Source organism: Micromys minutus (genome assembly GCF_963924665.1).
Source record: "Micromys minutus genome assembly, chromosome: 25".
In the NCBI taxonomy this organism is placed as follows: domain Eukaryota; kingdom Metazoa; phylum Chordata; class Mammalia; order Rodentia; family Muridae; genus Micromys; species Micromys minutus.
In genome coordinates this window covers 1,004,538-1,019,084 of record NC_137960.1, presented here as the reverse complement: position 1 = coordinate 1,019,084, position 14,547 = coordinate 1,004,538, and positions in this window count along the sequence as shown.

The following is a 14,547-nucleotide window of genomic DNA, read 5'->3' as shown; positions in this document are numbered from 1 at the left end:
GGCAAGTCAGTTTCTAGAAAAAACCACAGGCTTCAGACAACTAGTCAGAAACAGCCATCAGGGGCTGCCCCACCATCTGGCCTGAGGCAAGGACAATGGATCAGCAGTGGTTTCCATACTTCCTCAGCAAGTTTCCAGATTTCCCCAGCAACAGTTTCCAACCTCAATTCCCCCCAGCCCCTGCCCAATGGTTCTAGAAAGCCAGTAGAGATGGACCCAACAGATTAAGATAGAGGTCATCTATCCCGCAGTTCCCCAAATGTGCTTTCAATCAGGTCTGTGAGTGCACTTGGTTGTCTCTCTATTCTAGTAGTGGGAGATGCTAGCATGCTGGACTTCTGCAGAATAAAACACTCTATTTGAGTTCGGGGTATCCTTCTTCGGGGACCCTTACACTATGGATTTTCATAAATTTTAAGGTGGCCATAAATGTACATTGGCTAAACTTTAAATCTATTTTCCTTTTATCAGTTTGTTTCAGTGTTTTTCTAAACATAGGGACATTATACAGTGGGTTTAATGGATCTAAGCAACGAGCAACGGCCGGCTGGCATTTATGAGCACTTGCTGCCGTGGAAGTGGGTGGGGTGGGTGGCTTTCATTTTCTTGTGTGCGTGTTTTAAACACAGTGTGGAAAATCAGTTACGTTCTAATGTCCCAGTCCGTGTTCTGTTGATGTGAAGAGACGCCATGGCCGCGGCAACTTCTATAAAAGAAAGCATTTAATCTCGGCTTGCTCACAGGTTCAGAGGTTTATTCTTTTGCCAGCATGGCAGTAGCAAGGCAGCTCACAGGCAATTATGGTAGCTGAGAGTTCCACCTCTGGATCCACAGGCAGCAAGAGAAAGTGAGACTCTTGGGCCTGGCTTTTGCATTTAAAACCCCAAAGCCCACAGCAGTAACATACTTCCTCCAGCAAGGCCACACCCACTCCAACAAGGTCAGACCTCCCAACCTTCTTAATTAGCATTACTTTCTAAGGACCTACTATTCAAATCTATGAACCTAAGGGGGTCATTCTTATTCAAAAAACCACATCTACTGTAGATTAAAATGTTACATTTCAAAGTTCCTCAGCAGGGCCGAGGGCTATAATGTTAACTTTTGGTGGAAAGGCTGGAGGAGGATTCTTAGCTACAAAGTACAGGTCAAGGACAGAAAAACAAGAAAACCCCAAGTAAAACAAAACGTAGGAAAACAAAACAAAAAAAATTTTTTAAAGAGACTCCTTTTGTGTCTTTTGTTATTGGAATTCTTATTATCATGAAAAATTACCGCTTTTTTTATTTTTATTTTTTTTAAGAAAACCAAGTAGCTTAGTGAGTGAGGAATGCCAAGCATTCGCTAGCTTCCCTGCTAAATGGGAAGGAGAAGGGCTGGTTTTAATCAAAACCAAGCAAGGGCTATCCGGTGGGAGAAACATTTAGCTGTTTGGTAGGTGGGGGCCGGGGACTGGGCTCGGGAGCCCGGGGCGGGGGCTTGGGGCCCGGCCTGGGGGCTAGGGACGGGGGGGCGGGGCTGGGGGCCTGGGCTGGGGGCCGGGGGCCGGGGGCCGGGGCTGGGGGCCGCTGACGCATCCCGAACAGCTGAGTATGAGAACTTGAAGGCACATTTTATTATGCCTTCCTCACAGTGTATATAATTTCCTTTGTCTGGTCTGCAAAGCCAGAGATAACACAGAAAAACCTAGTCTCGGGGGGGGGGGGGGGGGCTGGGGGAAGGGTGGGAGGTGGGAGTTTAGTGGGGGGTGGGGAGCTTAAAGTTTATTGGAGCTGTGATCACGTGGGGGAACGACTGCCGGAAGGAGCTTCCCATTCTGGATTGGAAAGCCACCACAGAACGTTTTCCTTCAGTATCTTTCCCCACTCCTCTCCATCTCTGCATTTCTGTGATACCTTTGCAGCAGGCCCTAGTTGGGAGGGGACAAAGAGGCTTCTAGTCTGCCCAGCAACAGTGACGTCCACCGCCTGATCATCCGGGATTGGTTGCCAGGACCAGCAGATTTTTGGGGGGAGTGGGCCCCTAGCATCTGCCAGCGTCCACGGTGCTACCCGGCCCCCTCTGGAAAAAACTAGCTAACTTTTTTTTTTTTTTTTTTGCTTCAGACTGCTTCTGGTCACCTGCTTTTCGTCCACTGTCCCTTTCGTTTCTGATTTGTACAGTGTGGCCCCGGCAGCCATCAAGACCCGGAGAGGGAGGCCTCGCCTCGCCTCACGGTGGGCTGTCAATCACCTCGATGGCTCTGACGCCAGCGACCTGAGTGCGCAGGCGGTTTTCGAGCTCAGCAGCTGTTGCAGACCATCTTGAAATCTTACAGTCTCTCCCCTTTGTTTTCTTTTCTGGGGCTCTACCCAGGATCTAACAGAATAGGTTGGCACTCTGCCTTTTAATTATAGCCTATCCTAGTCCATTTTCCTAGTAGAGAAAACTATTTAACGGCTTAAGTATGTGGCCTGGAATTCCTCGAGCTCTTTGAATTTTTATTCCAATATGAGGGACCTTGTTTCTTCATCTTTGTCAGAAGTGAAATTCTCAGAAGCAGATTCTAAGTCTACACCTTCCTAACTGACTGAGGAATATCTAAGACCTTAATCTTGCACATGGGTTAAAGAAACTCCAACTTCTGTATTTATAAAACGACAACTACTAAAGACAGCTTAAAAGCTATCTTATAATAAAGACAAACTAGTTTCATTCCTGTTTATGATTAAACCCCTGTTTCTCAAGAACTGGGGCTTCACCTGTAACCTTAATTACAAACGGTTCTGTAGTGCCTCTTCTGGGAATGACAGTCACTTCTTTGTTTTAAAAAGTCGTTTACAACCACCTTGCAACCCTACTCTTGTTTTAAATCTTCTATTCAGAGGACCCGACTCACTCCATTTTAGAATGAGAATAACATGGAGGGCAGCCATGTTAGGACTTAACCTTCAATTTCCCAGAACAGCTCAGGCTTCTCAGAAAAACTGCAGAAAAAAAAGGGTAGTCAGTCTGTAAGAGACCCAGTATCTATCCAGGGACTTAAAACATATACAAAAAGTCCCTGTAAGGCACACAATCCCCCCTCTCTTGAGATATGAACCCATCAGAAGTGTACAAATATCTTATACCATAAACTCAAACAATCCTGATGAAGGTGACCCAACCACGAGGGGGTGGGGGGGTTGTGTAACTAACTGGCTGACTTTTATAGGTGCCTGCAAGCTTCCCCTGTGGACTCCACTTACCTCTGAATGTTTGTTCAGAATAAATGCCCCTTGTCTTTGCAAGACCTGAGAGTCTGGGGTCTTGTTTCAGCAACTCTTGGACCCTTACATTATAACCACCTTTGACTACCTTGTTATGCTATTGTGATTACTCTGTTTTGACCACCTGCTATGTTCTGCTCCAGTAACCCTGCCTATTTCCCACATTTGGGAAACTCCTACCCATGAATTAAAATGGCTTAGTCTTCCTCACAACCAATGCTGAGCTTTCAAAACCTCATTTAGCACAAGTGCAGGGATTACTGTTCTGTGCCACCATGCCCAGTTCAGTATCTCTTGCTGAATAAATTACATGACAGCTGTCTTAACTAAGTAGAGAGGTAAAATTTTCATTTGTCCCTGGTTCTTAGCAGTGTTCTGAATAGCTGGCATTATTAAGTTACTAAATAAAGGAGGCATATTGAGTTACAGTTGTACCCAAGAAAAAGTCATATTAAAGGAGAGAGAAACCCTCTATGTTAGCACATTTTTATTACTCTTATTTACTCAGCAATTTTATGCATGTGCATAGAATGTTTTGACTGCTCCCACTCCCTGCCTCTTCCTCCTCTTCTTTTTTCCAGCTTGGAATGTGGGTCACCCTGTCTCTTGGATCATCCGCCAATGTGGTCCACAAGGGCAGTGGGAGCAGGGATGACAAGTGTTGGGGATCAGAAGACCTGTGAGAATGTACAGTGAATAACCCGGATGAGCTATCGGGAGGCAAATCAACTTTACTTAGGGTGAGTCAAGGCTTATAAAGTTTTGGGAGACTGAGGGTAGGAACTTTTGCCAGGATGGGCAAAAGTCATTGGCTAAGGGCTGAGGGCACTGAAATGCCTCATTAGCATGGGGACACATTTTAGGAAACTCAGGTGCTAGCTGAACAGGTTTTATTAGGAAAAGGAAAATTTTGATCCTGTAATCTAATTGAGGCAATGTGACATAGGGAGAGGGATATGTGTGGGGGGTTTTGAATTTCCCAGACAAGGTCAGAGAAGGAGAAGCCTTACTTGCGGCCTCAACCACTGCCGCGGCCTCGACCAGGACTGCGGCCCCTACGACCGCTGCCGCTGCCGAATCCTCTGTGTAAGCCGCCGCGGCCTCCTAATCCTGGGCCTCGGGTCTTCTGGGCCCTTCCGCTGCACCGGTGTCATTGGCCATTTGGTGTTTTCCCGAAGAAGAGGAAGAAGAAGCCTTGCTAACAAAGGGAGTCCCCCGTTATGCTCTGAGCCTCACTGGTCTTCACTGGTCTTCACTTTGCAGAGAGAAATGTGCCAAAGAACTTCCTGTGGTATTCCAGCCGATTCTGGCATCTTCTGCTGACTTGTGCTGATGTGGTGAAATCTTCCTGTTTCTGCTGGATCTTGCCACCTCTACTGATTCATGTTTGGTGTTTGTTATTGAACTGGACTGCTGGTACCCTGAAAACAGTGGAATCACCCCAAGGAACTACCTCTAAATAGGTCCACAAATACCCTTTTCCTATTAAACCTTTCCCCCCTACTTCTGGTCGGTGGGTTAGAAGTCAGACTGAAACGTTTAAGAACCCTAAATAAAGTAGGTTTTGAAAAAAATCTAAGCTTACAAAGTACTAGTGCTAATTTTATCAAAAATAGTGATTCCAGGTCTAGGAACACTTCCTTAGCATATGGTTGCCAGTACCTTTTCACTGAGAAGAGGAGTCATCTCCTTCCTTGATGATATTCTTACTTGATCTGGTCGTCAGGCTAAATTCCATGTTCTAGGCAGTAGAGCTCCTAGCAAACATTGCCAACCTGTATACCAGTCTGCCCAATTTGTGTAGAGACATGTTCATGTGTGGTAGCTGTAGTAGGAGGTGAGGATGACAGAAACAGACACAGTTCCATTTACTATCCCCGGACAAGCTAAGACTCCAGGTGTGCAATGCAGCAGTAAAATTCTTAATATAACTCATGATACAGCTGACTTAGCTATGGTCTCACACTACCAAAGCTGAGACAGCCTAGTCATCTGACTAGGGGAAGCTGGGGGGAAGCAGGGGGTCTGTGTGAGAACCAGTAAACTAGAAATAGTCTGGACCCTTAACTCCAGAGCTGAATGAGGATGAGTAGAAGGTAAGGTTGATGCAGCCACAGAGATTTTGTTATCCTGCTAGTAATGTTCTGAACAGAATAGGCATGTCAAGTATCTCAATACAACACTACCATTACTTTTCTGTAAGGGCTAATGTAGCCTAGGTAGCATTGAACTCGGTGTATCGATAAAGCTCACTATCATTGCTGGCCTTCTGTCTATTTCTCAAGAGCTGGGATTACAGGTTTTTGTTGCCACACCCAATTTCCCGTACAGAGCTCTGCTAAAGGGCCAAACTGGATTTAACTAAGAGTTTATGCCTATATACTATTGTATTCAAGTCAGAGCCAGAAGCTGTCCTCAAGCTTATGAGAAATGAGAAATTTATATATTTTTTAATTTCATTTAGTGTTTTTGATATATTTTCACAGAGAACATATGGACTTTATAATGATCATTTTTTTTTGAGAAAAAATGTTATACAACAAAAGTGAAAAAGCATTGGCTCTTTAGACTGGGTCCCTTTCTAAGATTTAGAGTAGCTTTGTAACTCATGCCCTCTAATGGACTAATTAAGTAACTGAGCTGCGCGCAATGGCAGACACTTGTAATTCCAGCATTCTGGTGGCTGAGGCAAAAGGGTTACCCAGAGATTGTGACTAGTCTAATCTAAATAGTAAGACTTTGTCTTACACACACATACATACACACACACATACACACACACACACACACACACACACACACACATACACTACCAGTTGTATAAGAGCACAGAAAAGATACATGGATGCTAGAAACTTCAAAGAGAGTGAACCATGATACAGCAAGTTCAATCACTGAAGTTGCACAAAGTTCATACTGTTGGGATTCTGTAAACCCCACCCCACAGTTACCTGGCAACAGTCAGGTATACCCCACCCCACAGTTACCTGGCAATAGCCAGGTATGCTCTGCCCCAGTTACCTGGCACTATAAAGGGGGCTGCTTGCCCCTCCTCTCTCTCTTGGCCTCTTGGCCTCTCCCCTTGCTCCTCTCTCCCCATTCTTTTCCCCCTCTCTCTCCACATGCTCATGGCCAGCCTCTGCTTCTCTACTCCTCTTCTCCTCTTCTCTTTCTCTCTGCATGTACTACTTCTTAACTCCCCTCCCCATGCCCTGAATAAACTATTCTGTACTATACTGTCATGTGGCTTGTCCCTCAGGGCGAAGGGATTCCTGACATGGGTCCCCCAGAGGCATCTCCCTTCCCCCTATGCCTCACCACACATCCACTGAGAATATCCCGCCCCACTCTATCTTTTTCCTAACGCATACTTAATGAGACATCAGGCCACTGAATGCTGGAAAAACATGCCAATATCCGTATGTACTAAGACAGAGGAAGTATTGATCACTAATATGTGTCAGATGTTTTTTCAGCCTCGGAACATTTTTCTGTTAATATATTTCTCAGTGTATATATATACACATGCATGTGCACACACACATCTTTTCTGGTTATTGGCCAAAGGGATTCCATACACCACCGCCAAAACATCACATTTATTGCCCTATTGATTACTCTCCATAACCTGATGGTAAGGCCGTGTTGCAGAAGACACAACTTACTTACATTGTTAAACATGAAGAAATCCTGCTGGTGCTCAGTTAGAAGTTCACTCCTACTGACTAACACTCATGGTGCTGGAATGTACTCTGCATACTACTGAGGGAGAAAAGTGTTCATTAGTATCACAAAGTAATAAACCTGATGACCTATAATAGCAACCTGTCTGCAAAACAGACTAGTAAAAACTTGGCACATAGGTTAAGGGAGTAACTGTGTTAGTTTGAATGATAGTGGCCCTCATAGGGTCACATAATGAAATGCTTAGTCACCAGCTAGTGGAACTGTTTGGGGAGGATTAGGTGTGACCTTGTTGCCAAAGTCACTGGGGTGGTTTTGGGGGTTTCAAAAGCCTACCTTAGGCCTAGTCTGGCTCTTTCTTTGCAACCTGCAGGATCTAAAGTGCATCAGCTACTGCTTCAGCATTATGCTTACCTGCTTCCTGCCGTGATGATTGCTATTCGAAATTGGTATCTGAGAACTGATGTTGAGAAAGGGAAAGCCAGTTTTCTTCAGCGGAGTCACCTGAGTAGATCAATCAAACTCCAGGGCTGCCTTGTTCTCAGAAGTAGTTGGCAAACACAAAATAGACTCCATTTTCGGTGACCTTTTTGTTTTATTTTTGTTATTTTCACTTTACTGATTTTTTTTTTTTTGAAAGAGAGAGAGAGAAAAGAGGAAATGAAATTTATTAGGAAGTATGGTGGGGAAGATCTTGGAAGAGTTGGGAGAAGAAACAATATGATCAAAAATTTGTATAAAAACATGAAAAAATATGGTTTATGCACTTGCATGTATTGTTAGAAGAGTGTGTTGGATCCCAGGGAGGTGTGAGTTACTGAGCATAATTGCTGAGAAACAAATTCTAGTCCTCTGTAAGAGCAGCATGTCTAGCTCACTTTACCTCTGACACATTAACCAGTTCTGAGTTTGTGCTGTTGAGTCACAGACTTCTCGAGTTAGGAGCACCACCATCCCTAACCCCTTTAGAAAAATGGCAAGATAGGATTGAGGAACACTTGTGTGGTTACATTTGTCCTACCATTTTGGAAGACGAGCTCTTCTAAGGCCATCGGCCAAGGCCTCCCTTTTTTCTGGCAACCCCTTATTCTATGGCAATATTTATTCATACAGAATAAAAGTTGGACCCTGGCACAGGTGAAGATTCACTACCCATGGACCTGATTTTGGAGCAGGTGCTTGGGATAAACTCAAGAACCATGATCCTTTTATGGACATTTCCAGAGAACAATCAGAGACAATAGCCAGGCACAGTGGTGCACACCTATAGTCTCGGCACACAGGAGTCTGAGGAAAGAAGATCTTCAGTTGGAGACCAGCCTGGGTCATATTAGACCCTCCAAACCAAACCAAAAAACAAACAAACAAACAAAAAACACAAAAAGGGAAGAGGAGAGCAGAGGCAAGGAGGAGGATTCGGCCGCTCCTCTGCATATAGGTGAAGTCTCTGCACTAGTGATCTGACTTGGACCATAGATTATTAGCACAGCTCTGTGGAGTAGAGCTTGTGTATGTACTAGAGCTCACACAATGTCTTCAAAGCACAGAGGTTCTGCCACTTCTAGTGCTGGGAAAAAACTTCAGTTTCTTAAAGACAGGAGCTGCTGGGCAGGAAGTAACATGCTTGGCATGACAGCATCTACAAATGAGGCAAATTAGCAAAGACATCAATAAAACATGACCTACGATGAACAGCTCCATGGAAAGATGAATCTACTCCCAGAAGAACTGTTATCCAGGTAACGATGACCCTAGTGGATTTTATCTGCAACAGCGCTACAGGGACACAAGAGATGCTTCAGGAAGACAGACGCCGAGCTAGACAGTGCTTCCCACAGCTGTACCTCATGTCAAGATCTTTGGAGTCAGTGTTTCAATTTTCCCATCTCACATAAGTTTGAATTTTTTATTAATAGGATGGAATAGTAGTGTCTATGTCAGAAATATTTTCCTCCACTGGGGATAGATTTACACTGGAGTAGCTCCCACAACCATCTTCTGCAGTCAATGTCCCTAATATACTTTATCTATTTATTCATATATATATATATTAATATAGTGTGTGTGTGTGTGTGTGTGTGTGTGTGTGTGTAAGAATGTGGAGGTCAGATGACAATTCACTGGGTTGCTTCTCTACTTCAAACATGTGCCTGCCTCCCAGATATTAATCTCAGGTCTTCAGGCCTGGTGACAGGTGACTTTACCTGCTAGGCAATCTCCCAGGCCCTATTTAAAAATTTTAAACTCCACTTTTCTCATCTGACATGTGGAGAAGTTATTATAAAGAAACAACAACAAAAAAATAGGACAGAAGGGGTCAGGTAATATGGCACATCGCCAGAGTCCATGGCTACATGTACAAGACCTTGGGTTCTATTTCCAGTAACACACATGAAAGAGGGAGGGAGAGAGAGTAAGAATGAATTAGAAGTGAACATAATGTAAATTATGCACCATTAAGGTATTCTATTTCTGCACAGATTCAAGTGTAACAAATACTGAAAGCATCTGAAGGTGTGTATGAGTCACACTGTTGTTCCAGAGTGATGGTTTAGAAAGACAGGCAGGGAAGAGTAAACCCAACAGGTGTTTGTTTACTCTCAATTGCTAAAGCAGAGCTAGTAGCACACCTGTTCCTGGCTTCCCCCTCTGCTGGGATCCCAGTGGCTTATGTGGTTCTCTGGGCCTGGTGTCTGCTTTGCTGTGATAGGCTCATTGGTGCAGACTTGGTAAAGTTCACAGGCAAGGCCTTCGTGGATCCTTGCTGGAAGTTTTGTGGTGTTTCCATAAATAGAATTTTTAGTCTCTTGCCTCAGCTTTCTTGATTTGTCTCCTAAAATATCCACTTGCAAATAACTTCTTATATATATATATGCTTAGTTTCACATGACATTTTCTGCAATTCCAAACTTGCCAATACTTGCAAAACCAAAGTTTGTATCTCACTAATTTGGTGGCAAAATCTAGCCAGACTTACATTTATTCTATGGCAAAATTGGGTATGAAGCTTTTACTGACTATTCCACCCAAAGTGAGTCTTACATTTAATGCAGAAATATAATTGTGCATGTTATGGGCTTTAGATTTGTATATATATATATATATATATATATATATATATATATATATATATATATATTTGTATTTTAGTTTTTTGGAGAGTCACTATGTACACTTGGTTGGCCTGGAACTCACTATGTGGACCAGGATGGATTTGAACTCACTTTGGTAAGCTTACCTTTGTTTAAGGAGTGCTGGGATTAAAGGTGTGTGCAACCACACCTCGTTACATTATTGTTAATTATGAATATGAGTGTATGTCTGTGTATACTTATGTGCATGTGTGTGCAGGTGTCCTTGGGGGCCAGAAAGGATCCTTAGATTCTTAGGGTTGTGAGCCACATGCCTGACATGGGTGCTGGGAACTAAACTCAGATCCCCTGCAAACTCTCTTAATCACGGAGCCTCTCTTTGTTCTCCTTGATGAAGATTTCCCCACCATTCTAGCAGAGAAATGTAACAGGGGACCGATGAAGCACTTTCATATTCTAGGTTATGACAGCACAATTCATACTGTAGTACAACCCTTAATTCAGATGGTACCTAAGGACAAGGTACAGCTCTGTAGCCTGGGGTATATGCAGACCTGACTGCTTATGAGGGGAGCGTATTTATTTCAGAGACAGCCACCTGACCATAGGTACCAGACTAAACTTTGGGATTCTTGGCTTGTCTTTGTTCTCATTGTCTTATCAAGTCTGCTAGCTGGAGAGGATCGCCGAAATGGGACTTAAGGGTATCAGTCTGCAGTTTTTTCATACTGCCTGCTCTCTGGATAAAGCACAGCTTAAAGCTCTAACCTCTGTCCATTGGTGTTGGTGGTAACAGGCAACAGGAACCTCAGTATTCCAATTGGAGACTGAGGTTGACTGGTCTCCTTAGCCAGGTACATTCTCAGAGTCCCACAGGAGTGCACAGTGGTCCCTCTGGTTATTGTCCAGTCTCTTCTGCTGAGGATGTCTCACTTTAGTCTGTAATAAACTGTGTATGCCTGCTACACTTAAAAAAGAGAAAATAAGAAAAGAATAATTTTATTATTATTATTATTATTAATTATTATTATTATTATTATTATTATTATTACTTTTACTCTGAATACTGTGAGAATTTTTAGCCTGGTGTGTTTTTTGCTTGATTTTTATTTACATTTTAATTGTGCTTTCTCTCTCTCTCTCTTCACTGTGTGTGTGTATGTGTGTGTGTGTGTGTGAGAGAGAGAGAGAGAGAGAGAGAGACAGAGAGACAGAGAGACAGAGAGACAGAGAGACAGAGAGACAGAGAGACCTGCTGCAGCAGGTGTGGAGAGCTCAGAGAATAACTTTTGAGATTTATTTCTCTCCTACTATGTAGAGCTAGGGAATTGAACTCAGGTTGTCAGTTTGGCAGCATTTAAAGTACTCAGGAGTACTTACTGGCCTTAACTATGTATTTTAAATATATTTATATATAACTTACATATATATAAACATATATAATGTATATGCATTTTAATATTATATATATATAATGTTCTTAGTTTATTTTGAAATATTTAAAAATTTGATCATTTAAATGCTCACTAAATTTGCATTGGTAAAAACTGGTCTAGGTTAATTAGCCTATCCTTGCCCACACTGTAAGGACAAGCTTTCCTGATTTATTATTGCTTTGGTTACTCTAATACTTAATTACTTTGTGCTCATTCATTTATTACGCAAGCACCTACTTGTAGTGACATTATTTATAGAGTCAATTCACACTGCTGACTTGGTAACCTGGTTTATTGGCTGAGTGTCCCCAAGACAGGGAAATATGAGCTCGAGAAAGGGTTTTGCAGTGCCATTTTCTTATTTCATTGAAGTTTGGTGAATTCTAGGCTGGGTCTGCTATGTATGGTTGCAAAAGTACAACAGGAGTAACCAATCTTCCTATGCTCTAGGCAGGAGCAAAGAACAAGGCCAGAAGTGTTAAGCACATACACTTGCTGTGGTCTGAATGTGTGTGTACCCACCCTGCTCCTCCCAATCATATGCTGAGACCTAATACACACAGTGTGATATAGTAGTATTTAGAGATGGGCCTGAGAGGTCAGATCTTTTAAGTTCTGACTCTTATTTTAGAGAACCTGACTAAAGGTTGAACTCAGACAAACTAACAGGCAGTACCTAAAATTAATTTCCAACTTACCTCGAAACAAAACCTAAGCCTCGCTCCAGTCTCCAGGTTACACCCCAACAAGGCCAGTATCTCCAGGTTATTCCCCCAATAAACCTGCACCCCAAGGTTACAAGCTCAACCCTGCCTAACAACCACCAATGCAGAGGGAAGTAGAAATTAAGTTTATGATAAGAATCCCAGGACCAGCCAATTATGCTAAAGGCCATAGTAACTTTCCAATTAAATGCTTGCTTACCCCTCCCACCTTGTCCAGTAGATATTCAGGGTTATCTCTCCACCAAACTGTCCAGTGGTGCACTGAGGGGCCTGAGCTAGCTCAAATTAAAAGCTCCTACTGTGATTGCATCAGCTCCTGTCTGATTTTTGGGGGCTGCTAACATTTCCCTGGCACTACAGAGCATTTTGGGAAGTGATTAGTGTTTTTATAGAGAAAGCTCACTTGGGCTGGAGATTTGGCTCAGTAAGAATGATTTGCCTGGTACACACAAGGGCTGGGGCTGGATTCCTCAGTATGGGCCAAGGACTCTGGGAATTATATCAGAGAGTGAAAAGGTAAGAAAGGAGAAGATGGCCGCTACAGAATGTTGCAGAGGAGAGGAAATCACAGTGCTTACACAAGGATGGACATTGAAAGTAGTTTGTGATTCTAGAGAGCATGCTTGCTCAGATGTTCCATTGTAGCGGGTCCTGCTGGGTTTGGGGATGGGTCTGTGAACTCAGCTTTATCAGGATCACAGGGTACCATGTGGCTAGGACTCACCTCCAGACCTGGCACAGTGTCAGACAGAGCCAGGTAGCTCTTCTTTCTGACTGTCTGGGAAGGAAACTTCCTTGCTGCTATCCATAACTTTAGGTGGACAAATACCTTTGGTTCTGCCTTATTGAGAGGGTAGGCCACTCAGAGGGTGAATGTCATTTCCAGTGGTTAGAAATCCTTCCTACCCTCTTTTGTTCTTTGCTTAGCTCAGTGGCTATTAGGTTCTTTCCAGGCAGAAAAGTTTGTGGGGTTTCTCTTTTTGTATTTAGTGGTGTGAGAGGGGGATGGACTTATGGATAGAGCCTGTGTAAAAACTGTCCTCCTGCCAGATAGAGTTCTCTTTTATCCAGATTTCCAGGAGTCCCCTAGGACATTCATGTAGGTGAAAACTTGTGTTTAATTATCTGAGCCTAGAACTTAATAGTTTTTTTTTTTTTTTTTTTTTTTTTTTTTTTTTTTTAATGGTCTGAATATGCAGCGAACTTTCTAGGAATGCAATTACAGTTCTGTGTGAGTTTAGGGAAGCCTTGACTTTGCTACCAAGAGTTGCTCAACACTTCCTGAAGTCACTATATTGATGGCAACATGCCGGAGGTAGCTGAGTCATTGGCTGTGCACCTGTATCAGTGTGTGTTGGTAGAAGTTCCATTTCTGTGACTCTATGGAGAGGTGTAAGCATTTGCCTGCTTGGAGGGAAACAGGGCACTCACACTAAAATACTGTTTACGTTATAGCAAATTGCTATGCTCCCCCTTATAGATGGGGAAATATTTTGTTCTTTTCAGTCACGTGCATAGGGGAGTGATGTAATCTATGATTATTGGTTTGTGGTTTAGGAATCCTTACAAATATTTGTTCTAACATAGGGCTGAAGGTTGAGAGCCTCGGTTCTCCTGGGTCCCATAGTATCTGGTTTCCTCCCACCTCTCTGGAAGGACTAGCCAACAAAGCAGTGCCCCTCACCCATTTTTCATCTTTCCGTCCATTATCATTAAGGACAATCACTTGGCTGTCAGACCTCTCTGCCGAGCTTCCAGTTTAACCTTAGTCAAGAACCGCCGGTATTTGGTCTGCTCTGAGTGTGGATAATACAGGTTCCTGCTCACATAGAGGTTCTTTTTCTTTATGTCCCCTTCTTTCTCCGTCTACCTCAGTATCTCTTGATGCCCCCTGATCTTTTTTTGCTCCCCGCCATAAGCTGGAAGTAGCCTACTGCTGGACCAACGGGCCACCGGGGCCTCCCAGTTCCGGCTCTCCCATCCAATTTTCCTCCTGGTGCTCCCTCCATCATGGGCTGCCCTTCTGACCCTTGCTTTTCCCTTCCCTTTCAAGGACTGTTCTCCAGGCACGTGACATCTTCCTTTCGCCAGGTCCAGATCTGTCTTCCTCCCCTTTGTATGAACATCCTTTCTCCACCTTCATCCAGGCTCCTGTCTCTGTGCCAGCTTCTCTGTTTTAGGCTTGGGTCGTATCACCCCCTTACCCCCACCCCTCCGGTCTCCAGCAGACTAGCGTGATCGCCTGTGTTTCCCTCCATCCTATCTCTACGCCCTCCCGCGCCGTGGGCGGTCTAGGGAGGGGCCAAGATCCGGGGCGGCTCCTGGGGCTCGGGTTGTGGGAGGCGCCCTCTCCGGTCTCCCC